The sequence below is a fragment of the Symsagittifera roscoffensis genome, chromosome 1, assembly GCF_963678635.1.
Source record: "Symsagittifera roscoffensis chromosome 1, txSymRosc1.1, whole genome shotgun sequence".
NCBI classification, from domain to species: Eukaryota; Metazoa; Xenacoelomorpha; order Acoela; family Convolutidae; genus Symsagittifera; species Symsagittifera roscoffensis.
In genome coordinates this window covers 93,420,593-93,434,781 of record NC_087062.1, presented here as the reverse complement: position 1 = coordinate 93,434,781, position 14,189 = coordinate 93,420,593, and the positions used below count along the sequence as shown (strand labels likewise).

General features: G+C 40.4%; 2 protein-coding genes across 2 annotated transcripts in view; one reads left to right on the top strand and one right to left on the bottom strand.

Moving 5' to 3' along the window:
- The window catches only part of LOC134840775 (uncharacterized), a 225,823-nt gene that overhangs the window by 52,916 nt on the left and 158,718 nt on the right, over window positions 1-14,189 (bottom strand). The gene's annotated exons all lie outside the window — the stretch shown is intronic.
- The window catches only part of LOC134852815 (charged multivesicular body protein 4b-like), a 326,219-nt gene that overhangs the window by 267,479 nt on the left and 44,551 nt on the right, over window positions 1-14,189 (top strand). The window lies entirely within an intron of this gene.

Sequence of the window (14,189 nt, the reverse complement as noted above, 5' to 3'; positions counted from 1 at the left end):
TGCCTGAGTCCAAATGCTGATATGATATTGCGAGGGACGCAGGATGTGCAGATAGAGTTAAATGCAGATTGCAATTTGCGCTACCTCAATATCATCAAGAACGTGATGACTACAGCATCAGGAGGAACGTGTTTACCGACTGAGTACCGGCCGAGCTGCGCACTTTGAAAACAATAAACTACAACCCATTAACAGAAAACTGGTGTACACCTGAAGACATGGAGGAGGGCAATTACCTGATGATGGACCCGCTTGCGAAGTCAAGGAAAAAGGCACCTGAGCAAAGAACGATGGGAATGAGGCACTGAAAGAAGGAAAAGCCCGTCGACGGACCTGGATCCTAATGAAATCAATGTTGCGGATGAAAAAATCTTAGCCTATGCAGAAGAGGACGTGGAAACACCGAGCAGATAGACGTTCCCAAGAACGTCCCAGGATCTACCCTTTTTGATGCAGACACGACATAGTGACAGGGCAAAACCCGCAAAGAAGTATAATCCTTACGGAGACGACTTCGTAGTGGACAAGCTAGGGATGAAAAAGACACTACACGACCTAGTGGATCTGGAGGAGATAACCGTGTCGCAGATTGTAGATGTTGACAATGATCAAGACAAAAAATTGATTCGGCGATCGGTGCTGGCCCGAAGTGGAATTTGACGACGAACCTCAGCAGTATTACGAACAAGAATTGACAAACTTGGGTTGTTGAACGAAATGGCATCAGGACCCAAGGAAAACAGTGTCACAATTCAGTACGTGGACCGCGAGAGCATGAAATACATACAAAAAGACAAACATGATCCTTCCTGGGCAGCGATCGACAGCGACGTCAATGGAAATATTTGCCCGGGGAGTGGGGGTAGGACTTACCCACAATGAAAACTTCTTCTTAAAAAACTTAAAATTGTAAAAAAGAAACAGCAGGTGATTTAGAGGCAGAAACAGATGAAGGCCCTAAGGAACCAGACATAGCGAGAGTATTAGAGTCATATTTTACTAACGGACAGCGAATTTAAACTTACAGCGAGTTTTTATGGAAGCAAAGACCGGGAATAGGGAGAGTAGCAACTTAGCCACCGCCTGCTTCGCAGAAACCAGGGAATTACTTCTGCTTCTTGGAGATGCGGGCGACGGAGAAGCAGCATGTGGACCCTGAAGATCTGGTTTTGTCGCCGACGAGTCTGAGAGACATCCTGCTGGAGAGGGGAGTAAAAAGATCTCGCTTCCGGTGTATGACCCGAACAGAGGACGACACCATCCTCGGGAGCCATACGCGCTGATACATGTAATCTTTTCGGATACCAACATAGAAGTGTATCTATAAAAGAAGTATTATTTGAGTATGGGTTGAGTGTAGATTGAGTATAGGAGTAAAGTGTTATGTGTTGTATTATTATAATATTAGAATCTTGGGTTTGGAAGGGTTAGTGACCACAAATCCCCAAACGATAATTCTAGGAATAGACTCAAATAGTGGATTAACCATTGTTTGAACAGTTTTCGAGATCTTAGACTGAATTGGGTTTTAATTTCTCTCAAGTGCAAAATCTTTTGATTTGACTGTTTTTAAATATGTTTTAATACAAACTTGAAGCAATGTTGACAGATGTGATAGTCTTGATCTTGTTTTTAGGTCATGATTGATCAATATAATTTTTGAACTTCATCCTATTGCAAAAACAATTTGTTGAAATTATACAACCGAATTGAATCAGAATTAACAATTTTGATGAACTGATGGATTTAGACGAGGTTTATGTGAGGCCAGTCATAGACGAGCTCCATCAAAGACTATTGAAGAGAGTCTGCGCCAGGATAACCCAGAGGTGGCCATGTTGACGGCTGCTCTGACGAACATTCTAGTGCATAGAAATCAATCTTTCCACAAGAAATGAGTAGCGAATCTGCATCGTCTAGCTCACAAATGAAAATTGGAGAGCAAGAGCAGAAGAAGAATAACAAACGAATGAAACCATGGAACATCTGAACGAGAAGAGAGACGAGCTGGACCGAGTGAGAAAAACCTCGGCCAGAACTGAAGAAGATCGAGATATGTGGAAAAAACAGTTTGAGGGCTGTATAAAAAAGCAAGTAGAAGAGATAGAACGCTTGAAGCAGGATTGAAAGGAGCAATCTGAACAATTGGGAATAGCAAAAATGGAACGACCATTTCCCACAGGCAGCGTTCCCCATGGGCAATCGCCGATGGAACTTCTGACCCCTCGCGAACCAAGTCAAACAACGGAAGTGCAAGTCCCAACAGGACACGGTAGAGTGACCATCCTGGATCCAAGCAACACCTTGGATATTTCAGTTGTGGAAAGAACCATGAAGCAGCTAATGCAAGCCGCTGGCCGATTCGTGGCCAACAGGAGTGTGCTATGTTCCGGGGTGACTGCATCCTCTGGAACAATTGATGATACCGGCAGAGTAGAGGTCTCCTCAGAATCAGTGAAGAAGACAGGAGCTGCTACAGTGAGGAAACCAGTAAAATCCTCCAGTAAAGATAAGAGAGATGCCAATGAAGTAAGTGTCGAGCGTGCTAGACATACAGAAGATCAATCAGAACAAAAACAGCTTCACTCTAGTCCCTGAGACGGATATGCGAGCATGTTTCAACAGATCGATTTGGATTCCAGCGATAAACATGCAGCAGCCGCCCCTCGGAATGTCGCATTTGATATTGGGCGATTGCCTAGTGAGAGTGTTGCAGAACTTGAGAACCTCATGGATCACCACGGTGATGGCATTCGGAGGTGCCACAGTAGCCCAGCTGTATCGAATGGTTGAATTGATGAGTCCGGGCAGAATTATGGATGTGATGATTCTAATAGGCACCAATAACGTGTCCAGAAGCTCAGACTAAGAAGAAGCTCAATAGGAAGCAATGCGGGTGTGCCTGAAATAGTTTACTGTAGCAACTGAACAATGGGAACCTAAAGAATATCATGCACAAATTACATGTTAATAATTAGACGTTATAAGTTCTAATTTAATCTCTGCCAGGAAATTATTCTTTCAGTTGATACTATTTTCTCCGAAAATTCCCCAGTTTTGAATAAATTTTCTTGCCATGTGAGTTCAAAAGCGAAAACATGTAATTAGCAGGATAAATTTTAAACAGGGATAACTTCTACGGAAAAACCATGAAAATTATGTTGTAGAAGCAACAGAAAGATAATCATCAGATTTGAAGAAAATTTTGTTAAAACGCATATAATCTTAAATACTTATAAGTAAAATTTATCCCATTTTCAGAATTTTAACAATAAATGTTATTTTTTATCTATGATCTGAAATTTTTCAAATTTAATAACGTTAAAAACATCTCAAAAGTTCTAATTTTTCTAAAAGTTTGGGTTAATCTTTGAGAAGAAACTGAGAAGGAGTTAAGTCATGGCGTCTGATCTAGAAATTTTAATGAATATTGCTCTTATTGTTCATTTGAATTGAGATTCTTAGATGAATTATCCTTGAACTGGACAAAAAATCAGTTAATTACAAAAATAAAAAGTTAAAAATAGAAAAACTTGAATACATTTGATTACTTTTGTTTAATTTCTCAAAAATTACAAATGACTTCACTATTTTCCCTAGAAATTGGAAGTTTCATTTTTGATTACAACAAGTATGAGCTTACTTTTTAGTGTTCAGAGCACTATATAAATAGCTTTTTAGCTACAATTAGGGTAGTTTTTATCGTATTTCAAAATTTTTAGAGAGAATTCTGAAATCATCTATATCTTTATTCAATTTTTTGTATCATAGTCTCAACATGATGCCAAATAAAATACAATTTGGACCTAATTTTAAATTCTACATAAATGTACATTTTTTCAATTAGATCAGAAGCAACAATAAAGTAGCTAAAATATTTTTCGAAGTTTCAGTAGGTTTAAGCATAGTTTCAGCTAGTTTGAGGACTGTTTTAAAAACTAAGATCAACCAGTAAAATAGTTATTGAGTCAAATTATATCAAATTCTATCGCTTTTGAAATTAAAAAAAAACACAACTTTTTTGATAAAAAATTAAAAGATTTTGCAAAACGTACCATTTTTTTTTACCATGAACCAAAAACAACCTTAATTACACAATCTATACGTAATAGTCACCAATTACATAACGCGTGCCGAGATTTTTGCGAAAAAAAACTAGACATTTCAACACAAATTCTTAAAAAATGCCGGTTTTGTTACCGTTCTTTTACCATCACACTGAAGCCTTGCCATTCCCTCTCTTAAGACATTAGGAAACCTATTCCGTATCTTAATGAGTTCTATATTCCATACAATGAGTATCTAATCCTTATAAACAGGTAAATCTATATAGTATCTTAAAACATGGTAGTATCTGGCGCCAAATTTTTTTTCTGAAAAAACCATCTTACCATCTGAAACTCTGAAACCCATAGCCAATCTTAATACCTTGGAAAATCTATTCCCACGTAATACACCAATGATTTTTACCACAGACAATGGGCATATGAGGTGTACCCGAAGCTCTGGAATTTGAGACTTTAAGCAAAATGAATGGCGAAATAACCAGAATTCCTTGACCACTAGCCTCATACCAGAAAACGAGGAAAAAAACCGAGCACTGAGGCAAATTTCAAAAGAGAGAGAGAGAGAGAGAGAGAGAGAGAAGGATCAGCAAAGCAGCCACTCCAATACGTGGTATATTCGAGGAAGAATGGGCCAAGTTGGATATGGCGCCAACTACAATGAGAGGCAAAGCAGTTTTGCAAGAAGCTGCACTGATAGTAACGAATGTGAGACCAGAGGTGGCAATAACTAGGACAATGTTGACCAGGACTGCTCTAGTGACCTTCGGTTGTGAAGTAATTGTGATCAAACGTGAATACCGATCAGCAGGTAAACTAGTCGTGCCAAAGATTCCAGTCGAAACATTGGACAATGAGCAAGGACCCTCAATGTCAAGGAAGATTGATGAGCGAGAAGAGGAGTAGGAAGAAGACCGTCAACTGCAAGAAGCAATGGAACAGGATCCCGGCCAAGTGAGAAGGGATGACGATAAAGCCTCAGAAAGTGGTGCGTCTAGACTGGACTTCAACTTGTAGGACGAAGACAAAGAAGGAACGGAAACGTTGGCAGGGATGACGGAATCAACGGAAGATGAAACTTCCACGCTGGAGCGTCCCTCAGTCCTACTAATGCGCTTGGTGTATTAGTAAATTGCTACTTGATTCGGCCACTGATGAAAATGAGACAAATTTTCATAGAACAGTTGACACCAGAGGAGTACAACCGTTTGTCAGTATCTGACGCAGTCAAGATAGACGAACCCGCCGGCGGATACATGGAAATGATGAAATACAGGAACTCAGCTACAGGTCACCTCATTGCTCTGGAAAACAACGGTGCCATGTAATGTTACCAGGAAGAAAAGATCCAGAGCACGACAATGAAGCAGAAGGCTAGCCTCCTCTGTGATGCACACAGAAACGGTGGATCAACTGATGAGCTTACGATGGAGGGCAGTAGTATTACGCTAACTCAAAGAAGAGATGCGAACTAGTCCGAAAATATTTGACCTAATAGCGATACCGTGCGTCAGAACTGAGCTGAAACTCAGCTTCGCTTGGTGTATGACGGGACTGACGATGGGAGATTATGACTCGGAAGAAGGAAGAAAGAAAAAAGTCGAAAGAAGAGAAGTTTTGAGAGTTTGAGAGCCCTTATGATTTGTGGAGCGGAAAAAGCGTGTACGAAACGTAGAGGCGCTCTCTGTTTCGTTCAGTTCATGTTGGAAAAAAGGTCGATACCAGCGCTGAATACCTGTGCCAAGATGCATAGAAGGCCTAGCGAAGACCTTGCACTTACAGGCGCTGTTGGACATTCACCAAAGCAAACTAATGCGAGTGAACATGAAAGATCCTGTGGAACTGGAACCCTCGAAGAAGATCGACGAAATGCGAAGATTAATAAAAAAAGAGCTTAGGCTTTTTAAAAAAATCAATGGGGACGCTGCTGAAGTCCAGTGAAAGCTGTGGGTTGATCAGAAAGAAGTCATATATGTCGGTAAATGTTGGAATGGCATATAATTCTTTCATCAATGAGGACATACGTGATTCTTATTTCGATTATGAACGAGCTGTGTTGCTCAGGTTTTGATAGATAAAAGTTATTGCTAATGCGCAAGTCAAACTGGGGCTTGTATTGGAAGAAAAGGTGACTGCGCCTTTCATACCGCAATCTGAAAACAGAGTGCAATTTGGATTGGGGTTCTCAGATGAGTTACTGAGAACAAGACTGATGTTAGTGTGGGAATTGATGAAGCCATCATGGTGCCTGAGTCCAAATGCTGATATGATATTGCGAGGGACGCAGGATGTGCAGATAGAGTTAAATGCAGATTGCAATTTGCGCTACCTCAATATCATCAAGAACGTGATGACTACAGCCTCTTGGAGCATGCGAGAGAACAGTGTAGAGTTGCCTGGCTGGGGAACAGAAGAATGGGTCAACCTGTTAGCTGTCTTGCCAAGGTCTGAGGACCAGAGATTCAAATGCACGGAGCTCTTGAATGCGTGAAAACACTTGTGAGACAACATAAACAATAGACGATACTGTTTGGAAATGTAGCGATGAAAATGAGAACGGAAACAGAATTAATCGCAGATCGTCATGGAGGAACCGAAGTGAATCTAGTGACTGCATAAGGATTCTACAGAATGTTTGATTCTTTAGAGTCACTATTGATTCTATAACAGAAAGATGGGACGGTCGCGGCCATCGGTGTAGATGTTTTTCCGGGAGTGTTACAAACCGATCAGAAGTATATCTAAAAATGGAGAGATGCGATAGAAGTGGAATTGAACATCAGACGGAGTGAAACCTAACGCAGACTGTCTCGCGCTCGATACCCAGTGAGCTCGACGTCGGCTCCAATGAGCAAAAGCCGTTATCCAGTACTTTTAGTGGCAGTGGATGTAAACAGCGCATGGACGATCGTGGATCAAGACATTTCAGTGCCGAAATGTGTAAAACTTGCGAGAATGTCTAAAAAATCTTACGAGTTACTCTGTAAGATCTTTGCCGCAGTTCGAGGAAGAACCAAGGGTAAATTAGAACCGATCCTTTGGAAGAGGTTCATAGGATGTGCTTGTGGGAACTTTAGCAATTTTGAAAGACACAAGCAGAAAGGATTAACAGCAACAGGTTACAATCCAGTAGATGAAAATGACAAAAAATACTTCGATTGATGATGGAATTGGAACCACTGCTGAAGGCGTCAGGAAAACGAAATTGGAGAAGCATCATGTTGACACATGACGAGTTTCCATGCCATTGTTTGCTACAAACAAGGTGTTATCCTGGGCGAAAAAGTCTTGAGTTTTCTCTTGAAGATGGAGATTACTTCATTGTTCTTTCTAGATACCAAGTTTCTCAATTTTAGTATTCAGGACCAGTAGAATTAAATTTCCGAAGGTAAGATGCAAAATAGGGTTTCTTATAGCTTTTTGAGTGGCAGGACCGTCCTTCATCCCAATACCTTTTGAATCTAAGGAGGAGAAGTTCTAATTTGAAACAATGACCTTAAAAGTCAGAAAAAATTTTTAATCTTGGTCATATCCAGCAGTAGAAGATAGGAAAAATCTCCAATTTCAGTTGCCTTAGTTCTTTTCCTTTTGCGCCGTCTCGACCCTGTCAGTTAGTTTTTGATCTATTTGATCTTTTCGACCATGAAGCAAACAGTTTTTCTAAGTTAACGTTTACATGCTAAAATAGCCACATATCTGGGTCTGGAATATCCAGACAACGTGATTTTTACTAAAATCAGGGCTAAAAATTCTTAGTTCTAGGTAGTTCTAGCAACAGTTATGCAATACATCCATTAGAGATGGATTGACCCTTTCCTCGCTAACAAAGATCAACCAGTAAAATAGTTATTGAGTCAGATTATATCAAATTCAATCGCTTTTGAAGTTTTTTTTAAAAAAAAAACACATCTTGTTTGATAAAAAACTATAAGATTTTGCAAAACTTACCATTTAATTACCATGAGACAACAAAACATTAGTTACACAATCTATACGTAATAGTCACCAATTACATAACGCGTGCCGAGATTTTTGCGATAAAAACTAGACATTTTAACACAAATTCTAAAAAAAAGACCGTTTTTCTTACCATTCTCTTACCATCACACTGAAACCTTGCCATTCCCTATCTCAATACATTAGGAAACCTATTCCCCATCTTAATGAGTTCTTAATTCCATACAATGAGTTTCTAATCCTTATAAACAGGTAAATCCATACAGTATCTTAAAACATGGTAATATCTGGCGCCAAACTTTTTTCTGAAACTCTGAAACCCATAGCCAATCTTAATACATTGGAAAATCTATTCCCACGTAATACACCAATGATATTTACCACATACAATGGGCATATCGAAGTGTACCCGAAGCTCTGGAATTTGAGACTTTCAGCAAAATGAATGGCGAAATAACCACAATTCCTTGACTACTAGCCTAATACCAGAAAACGAGGAAAAAACCAAAAACTGAGGCAAATTTCAACACAGAGAGAGAGAGAGAGAGAGAGAGAGAGAGAGAGAGAGAAGGATCAGCAAAGCACCCACTCCAATACCTGGTAGATTCAAGGAAGAATGGGCCAAGTTGGATATGGCGCCAACTACAATGAGAGGCAAAGCAGTTTTGCAAGAAGCTGCACTGATAGTAACGAATGTGAGACCAGAGTTGGCAATAACTAGGGAACTGCTGACCATGACTGCTCTAGTGCCCTTCGGTTGTGAAGAAATTGTGATCAAACGAGAATACCGATCAGCAGGTAAACTAGTCGTGCCAAAGATTCCAGTCGAAACATTGGACAGTGAGCAAGGACCCTCAAGGTCAAGGAAGATTGAAGAGCGAGAAGACGAGGAGAAAGAAGACCGTCAACTGGAAGAAGCAATGGAACAGGATCCCGGCCAAGTGCGAAGGGATGACGATAAAGCCTCAGAAGGTGGTGCGTCTAGACTGGACTTCAACTTGTAGGACGAAGACAAAGAAGGAACGGAAACGTTGGCAGGGATGACGGAATCAACGGAAGATGAAACTTCCACGCTGGAGCTTTCCTCAGTTTCTCTAAATGCAGCCATAACTTACCGGAAAGCAATTCTCCTGGCAAGAATAAAACTACCGCAAAGAAATTTTAAACAGAGCCTCCACGCAGGAGAAAAATAGAAAGCGCAGCCTGAGTACCTTTTTTGGGGACCCTGCCTGAAGAAGAGTGGTAAGTTCTCCACAGAGATCATGAAAACAGAATAGTTTGTGGCATGAACAGAGTTGCTTTTAAGGAAGAGATCTGGACAGTGGTGCGGTGCTACGGGACCCAGTTGATACTGAAAACAGGTCTCAACAGAACTCTGATGAGGGAAATCCTTGACAAACGGACGAATTCGATGGGGGAATTAGTAAATTGCTACTTGATTCGGCCACTGATGAAAATGAGACAAATTTTCATAGAACAGTTGACACCAGAGGAGTACAACCGATTGACAGTATCGGTCGCGGCTATCGGTGTAGATGTTTTTCCGGGAGTGTTACAAACCGAACAGAAGTATATCTAAAAATGGAGAGATGCGATAGAAGTGGAATTGAACATCAGACGGAGTGAAACCTAACGCAGACTGTCTCGCGCTCGATACCCAGTGAGCTCGACGTCGGCTCCAATGAGCAAAAGCCGTTATCCAGTACTTTTCGTGGCAGTGGATGTAAACAGCGCAAGGACGATCGTGGATCAAGACATTTCAGTGCCGAAATGTGTAAAACTTGCGAGAATGTCTGAAAAATCTTACGAGTTACTCTGTAAGATCTTTGCCGCAGTTCCAGGAAGAACCAAGGGTAAATTAGAACCGATCCTTTGGAAGACGTTCATAGGATATGCTTGTGGGAACTTTAGCAATTTTGAAAGACACAAGCAGAAAGGATTAACAGCAACAGGTTACAATCCAGTAGATGATAATGACAAAAAATACTTCGATTGATGATGGAATTGGAACCACTGCTGAAGGCGTCAGGAAAACGAAATTGGAGAAGCATCATGTTGACACATGACGAGTTTCCATGCCATTGTTTGCTACAAACAAGGTGGTATCCTGGGCGAAAAAGTCTGGTGTTGATCTGGGACTCTGGAGATCTGCTCTCCATGGGTTTACCAGACTCATCACAGCCCGTATCAATAGTGATACTTGGAGTTATGATAGCGATCAGATGGCTGGAAGCTCCTGTTAAAGAGAACAATTAACATGAAGCGCTGACCAAAAGACAGTTGCAAGAACTCGATAATCTAAAAGATTTAGATCTTTTTGAGACAATATGCAAAATCCTGAACATTCTGATGGAAAAAATAAGGGGCCAGAAGCCGACTGAGGCAATAGTTCAGAGAGAGCATGACTGCAGGGTTGTACGAGTATGCCAAAAATTGTACGCCGAAGCACATCAGAGTGTACAGTTCGTACCAAATGGACAGAGAATTAGAAGCCTTCAATCGAGGTTTCGTGACACATCGTAAAGCAGTATCTACCGCATTGAAAAGAACGTTGATGACGAGTGATTGAGACGGGAGAGAAAAAGAAGTAATATTGAAGGAAGATCTGGAAAGAAATGTGACTTTGTGCCATCCTGGGAAACTAATGTAGATCCTCTACCTGGTTGCAAACAATGGATAGAAGAGCAGAGGTGTTGGAGGACTGCCTCCAACAGCGTCAGAATGGCCACCGAGGTGTTGCAAGACACAGTGACTGAGAGTGAAGAGTCGATGTCACAGGAGGAGGAGATGGAGCAGTGACAATAGCCGAAGGACAAGATGCAAAAGAAAGATAAGAAGAATTTAGAAGTTTTGAATTGAGCAAAGGCGTAACAAAGAAGAAAAAATTGAAACTCAAAATTATTTGTGCGAAAAAATCTGAAATGAAAAACCAAGCCACTTAAGCTTGAAATTTAAACCTAATGAAAGAAAAATTTTTTTTAGTTAATTTGAGACTAAAATTATTTGCATTTATAAATTTGCATTGTGAATTAAGTTAGTGTTTTTGAAGCATTTACTACTTGTTTAGAAAGGCTGGAGAGGAGAGTATTTTAAAAGTTTTCCAGCCTGCATGATTCGTTTTAATCAACTAAGATGATTGTTCACTTTGTGGTGACATGAAAGTCTTGAGTTTTCTCTTGAAGATGGAGATTACTTCATTGTTCTTTCTAGATAACAAGTTTCTCAATTTTAGTATTCAGGACCAGTAGAACTAAATTTCAGAAGGTAAGATGCAAAATTGGTTTTTTTTAGCTTTTTGAGTGGCAGGACCGTCCTTCATCCCAATACCTTTTGAGCCTAAGGAGGAGATGTTCTAAATTGAAACAATGACCTTAAAAATCAGAAAAATTTTTTTATCTTGGTCATATCCAGCAGTAGAAGATAGGAAAAATCTCCAATTTCAGTTGCCTTAGTTCTTTTCCTTTTGCGCCGTCTCGAACCTGTCAGTTAGTTTTTGATCTATTTGATCTTTTTGACCATGAAGCAAACAGTTTTTCTAAGTTAACGTTTACATGCTAAAATAGCCACATAGCTGGGTCTGGAATATCCAGACAACGTGATTTTTAATAAAATCAGGGCTAAAAAATCTTACTTCTAGGTAGTTCTAGCAACAGTTATGCCATACAACCATTAGAGATGGATTGACTTTTTCCTCGCTAACTAAGATCAACCAGTAAAATAGTTATTGAGTCAGATTATTTCAAATTCAATCGCTTTTGAAGTTTTTTTTAAAAAAAAACACATCTTGTTTGATAAAAAACTATAAGATTTTGCAAAACTTACCATTTAATTACCATGAGACAACAAAACATTAGTTACACAATCTATACGTAATAGTCACCACTTACATAACGCGTGCCGAGATTTTTGCGAAAATAACTAGACATTTCAACATAAATTCTAAAAAAAATACCGTTTTTTTTACCATTCTCTTACCATCACACTGAAACCTTGCCATTCCCTATCTCAATACATTAGGAAACCTCTTCCCTATCTTAATGAGTTCTTAATTCCATGCAATGAGTATCTAATCCTTATAAACAGGTAAATCCATACAGTATCTTAAAACATGGTAATATCTGGCGCCAAACTTTTTCTGAAAAAACCATAATACCATCTGAAACTCTGAAACCCATAGCCAATCTTAATACATTGGAAAATCTATTCCCACGTAATACACCAATGATATTTACCACATACAATGGGCATATCGAAGTGTACCCGAAGCTCTGGAATTGGAGACTTTCAGCAAAATGAATGGCGAAATAACCACAATTCCTTGACTACTAGCCTAATACCAGAAAACGAGGATAAAACCAAAACTGAGGCAAATTTCAACATAGAGAGAGAGAGAGAGAGAAGGATCAGCAAAGCACCCACTCCAATACCTGGTAGATTCAAGGAAGAATGGGCCAAGTTGGATATGGCGCCAACTACAATGAGAGGCAAAGCAGTTTTGCAAGAAGCTGCACTGATAGTAACGAATGTGAGACCAGAGTTGGCAATAACTAGGTAACTGCTGACCATGACTGCTCTAGTGCCCTTCGGTTGTGAAGAAATTGTGATCAAACGAGAATACCGATCAGCAGGTAAACTAGTCGTGCCAAAGATTCCAGTCGAAACATTGGACAGTGAGCAAGGACCCTCAAGGTCAAGGAAGATTGAAGAGCGAGAAGACGAGGAGAAAGAAGACCGTCAACTGGAAGAAGCAATGGAACAGGATCCCGGCCAAATGCGAAGGGATGACGATAAAGCCTCAGAAGGTGGTGCGTCTAGACTGGACTTCAACTTGTAGGACGAAGACAAAGAAGGAACGGAAACGTTGGCATGGATGACGGAATCAACGGAAGATGAAACTTCCACGCTGGAGCTTTCCTCAGTTTCTCTAAATGCAGCCATAACTTACCGGAAAGCAATTCTCCTGGCAAGAATAAAACTACCGCGAAGAAATTTTAAACAGAGCCTCCACGCAGGAGAAAAATAGAAAGCGCAGCCTGAGTACCTTTTTTGGGGACCCTGCCTGAAGAAGAGTGGTAAGTTCTCCACAGAGATCATGAAAACAGAATAGTTTGTGGCATGAACAGAGTTGCTTTTAAGGAAGAGATCTGGACAGTGGTGCGGTGCTACGGGACCCAGTTGATACTGAAAACAGGTCTCAACAGAACTCTGATGAGGGAAATCCTTGACAAACGGACGAATTCGATGGGGGAATTAGTAAATTGCTACTTGATTCGGCCACTGATGAAAATGAGACAAATTTTCATAGAACAGTTGACACCAGAGGAGTACAACCGATTGACAGTATCTGACGCAGTCAAGATAAACGAACCCGCCGGCGGATACATGGAAATAATGGAATACAGGAACTCAGCTACAGGTCACCTCATTGCTCTGGAAAAAAAGGTGCCATGTAATGTTACCAGGAAGAAAAGATCCAGAGCACGACAATGAAGCAGAAGGCTTAGCCTCCTCTGTGATGCACACAGAAACGGTGGATCAACTGATGAGCTTACGATGGAGGGCAGTAGTATTACACTAACTCAAAGAAGAGATGCGAACTACTCCGAAAATATTTGACCTAATAGCGATACCGTGCGTCAGAACTGAGCTGAAACTCATTTTCGCCTGGTGTATGACGGGACTGACGATGGGAGATTATGACTCGGAAGAAAGAAAAAAGTCGAAAGAAGAGAAGTTTTGAGAGTTTGAGAGCCCTTATGATTTGTGGAGGGGAAAAAACGTGTAAGAAACGTAGAGGCGCTCTCTGTTTCGTTCAGTTCATGTTGGAAAAAAGGTCGATACCAGCGCTGAATACCTGTGCCAAGATGCATAGAAGGCCTAGCGAAGACCTTGCACTTACAAGCGCTGTTGGACATTCACCAAAACAAACTAATGCGAGTGAACATGAAAGATCCTGTGGAACTGGAACCCTCGAAGAAGATCGACGAAATGCAAAGATTAATAAAAAAAGAGCTTAGGCTTATAAAAAAAATCAATGGGGACGCTGCTGAAGTCCAGTGAAAGCTGTGGGTTGATCAGAAAGAAGTCATATATGTCGGTAAATGTTGGAATGGCATATAATTTTTTCATCAATGAGGACATACGTGATTCTTATTTCGATTATGAACG